The sequence below is a fragment of the Gorilla gorilla genome, chromosome 12, assembly GCF_029281585.2.
Source record: "Gorilla gorilla gorilla isolate KB3781 chromosome 12, NHGRI_mGorGor1-v2.1_pri, whole genome shotgun sequence".
In the NCBI taxonomy this organism is placed as follows: Eukaryota; Metazoa; Chordata; class Mammalia; order Primates; family Hominidae; genus Gorilla; species Gorilla gorilla.
Genome location: NC_073236.2, coordinates 78,067,284 through 78,070,629, shown reverse-complemented (window position 1 = coordinate 78,070,629; position 3,346 = coordinate 78,067,284). Strand labels below are relative to the sequence as shown.

The window sequence follows — 3,346 nt, the reverse complement described above, 5'->3', positions numbered from 1 at the left end:
GCACTTTGGGAGGCCAAGGCGGGTGGATCACCTGAGGTCAGGAGTTCAAGACCATCCTGGCCAACATGGTGGAACCCCCGTCTCTACTAAAAATACAAAAATTAGCGGGGTGAGGTGGCGGGCGTCTGTAATCCCAGCTACTCAGGAGGCTGAGGCAGGAGAATCACTTGAACCCAGAAGGCAAAGGTTGCAGTGAGCCAAGATCATGCCATTGCATTCCAGCCTGGGCTATAGAGGAAGACTCCGTCTCAAAAAAAAAAAAGAAGTCTTTTGTCAGCTGCTCTGCCTATGGAGTAGCCATTCTTTTATTCCTTTACTTTCCTAATAAACTTGCCTTCACTTAAAAAAAAAAAAAAGAAGAAGCCTCTTGTCCAAGTCAGAAACAATGAAAGCCTGAGCTAAAGCCATGAGCAGGAGAGAAGGGAATAGAAAGAGAGAAATTGAAGAAGCAAATCTATGAAATTGTATAGCTGATTGGATCCAGGATACAAAGGAGTTCCGTAGGTCCCAGAAGATTCCTAGATGTGTGCTGGAAATTGTAGTGCTGCTGTGGAGATGTCACACACTGGGCTCTACCTCGTCCTCTTATGCCTCTTCGGGGATCTCATGCCAATAACTGTTTTGTCATCTATCTTCAATTATTTACTGCCATTGATTCCTTCCCATGAGGCCTATTTAAGAATCTCCACATTTTAGAAACAAAATAAACCAAACCAAACCATACCAAAATAAACCTTCCCTCTTGAGAGGAAGAATAGACTACTAATGTCCTTATAGTAGAAGTAGGGAGTCAAGAGACACTATCCATGATTAATAGAACGAAGAAGGGAGCTTAAGTAGGTTGCAAAGAGGGCCAGTGGAGAGATTGAGAATGGTGATGCAACCACTTTGGAGGAGAGGGGAATGAGAGGAGTGTAAGTGAACTAAATTCTCATCCAGCATATCAGGAAGTTAATAGAGAATGTCTAAGGCGGATAAATCAAGAAATAGTTAGGCCAGGAGGTGAATTAGTGATCTGGAGGTTACTACAACACAGAAGCAGTTCAAAGTGCTTGCCTCTTCAGGGTGGCTCGGGACTGTTGCTTTTTTTGAACCATTTGCGTGTATTTCTTTGATGAAATTTTTAAAGTGTTTTTTTCCCTGTTTTTTAACATGTCAAAAAGAGCCTTTATTACTTTAGTAGTAGCCTCTTATGCTTCCTTGCCAGACACTTTTGGAGAAGGTGCTCCCTGGGCCAACACTTTTTGACCCTTCTGAGCTTTCTGAAGAAGTGCTGCCTTCTGGCCTGTGGCTTTCTGGGCAGGAATCTTCCAGGCTGGAGCCTTCTTGCCCGCAGTGATCATCTTTTTTGCTGGGACTTTAGCAGCAGGTGCTTTTCTGGTAGAAGCTTTCAGGAGAGCTGCCTTTCGAAGCTTCCTAAACTCATTTTTTGTTTGTTTGTTTTTTGAGACAGAGTCTCGCTCTTGTCGCCCAGGCTGGAGTGCAATGGCACAATCTCGGCTCACTGCAACCTCTGCCTCCTGGGTTCAAGTGATTCTCCTGCCTCAGTCTCCCAAGTAGCTGGGATTACAGGCACGCGCCACCACGCCCAGCAAATTTTTGTATTTTTAGTAGAGACAGGGTTTCACCATGTTGGCCAGGTTGGTCTCAAACTCCTGAGCTCAGGTGATCTGCCTGCCTTGGACTCCCAAAGTGCTGGGATTATAGGCGTGAGCCTCTAACTTCATTCTTAATTATTCTTTTCCTCATTTTCTTTGCCTTCATGGCTTTAAAACAATCAATATCTGTCATCTTGGCTTTCCTCTCTTTGGCTTCAATCTTCTTGGCTTAGTGTGGCTGCCCATTTTGCATTGAGGTCTACCTGCTGCCAGGCTTGTTGGACATACCTTTGGTGGGTGCTATGTGGGAACTTGAGGATGAAGTCAGTGAGCTGCATGCATTTGAAAGACATGGCCTGTCCCATTACCTGAGTGCAAAGTCCATCAACCAGAGCCCTGTTTTCATCAGTAACATCTACAACCGCGACCAGCTTTCCAGCATAAGGTCCAAAGGAGACATAGGCCACCCGGCAAACCTCCAGGAAGTGCTTGAACATCATGTCGGCAGCGTTTGGCAAGAAGGAAGTTCTTTCTTTTTTTGGTATAATGGGGAGAGAAGCCTTTAAAAAGCCTCCCTAAATTCACATCTCCTTATGGCTACCATTTTTTCTCTTCTTCCTTGAAATATATTCTTTTTTGTTGTTGTTTGTTTGTTTGTTTGTTTTTGAGATGGAGTCTTGTTCTGTTGCCCAGGCTGGATTGCAGTGGTTCGATCTTGGCTTGCTGCAAACTCCACCTCCCGGGTTCACACCATTCTCCTGCCTCAGCCTTCCGAATAGCTGGGACTACTGGCGCCTGCCACCACACCCCACTAATTTTTTGTATTTTTAGTAGAGACAGGGTTTCACCGTGTTAGCCAGGATAAACATATTCTTTAATATAATAATAATAGTAGTAGCTAACACTGACTGAGTTATTGTTATATGCCAGGCATTGGCACATAACATTCATTCATCATCTTATTTAATCTTTGAAGTGAGCTTATTGCAACTAGACATCTTTAATGAATTGTCTATTCTTACTGTCCTCATTTGCTCACCATCCAATCTCTTCTCAACCCACCACAAACTGGCTTTTGCCATCTAAACTCCACTTAGACTCTCCCAACAAGGGCACCAATGACCTCCCTATTGTTGAAACTCGTTACACTTGCCATGGCTTTGGTTACACTTGCGTTTTTTTTGTTTGTTTGTTTTGTTTTTTTTTTTTTTACATCTACCTCCTGGCTTCTTCACAGTTCTCCTCTAAGGTCTTTCTTCTGCTGCCCACCTCCTAAATGTTGGTGTTCCTCAGAGTTCCTGCTCTAGCCTGCATTTCCTCTCATTTTATGTCTCAGGATCATTTATATATTCCCCTTGCTCAAGTTATCACGGATGACACTCAGACCTCTGTGTCTATCCCAAACAGTTTTCTCCTGACTGCAAACCCACATACCACTGTCCACCTGACATCCTGATCTGGGTGTCCCACTGGTACCTCAACTCAACAGGTCCCCAGTGAAATGCATCCTCATCCCCTGACACCTGCCCTTTCTCCTGTGTCCCTTTCTCAGTGACTCCACTACCATCCACACAATTGTCCAGCCTGCAAGTGCTTAGCTGCCCTGCACATCTAGTCAACCAACAAGTCCTGTGCCATCACCAACCCGCATAACTCTCTAGTCCTCTTCATTGAGGGGGCCTCTCCCTTCTTTTGCACCATCATCATCCTCTCTCCTCTGGACTAAGCCAGTGACTTGTTCAGTGTCT

The 3,346-nt window shown here is 44.7% G+C and overlaps 1 pseudogene; it reads right to left on the bottom strand.

Moving 5' to 3' along the window:
* Positions 1–1,190: 1,190 nt before the first annotated feature.
* LOC101126827 (large ribosomal subunit protein eL14-like) lies at positions 1,191–2,098 on the bottom strand (annotated as a pseudogene).
* Positions 2,099–3,346: the final 1,248 nt, after the last annotated feature.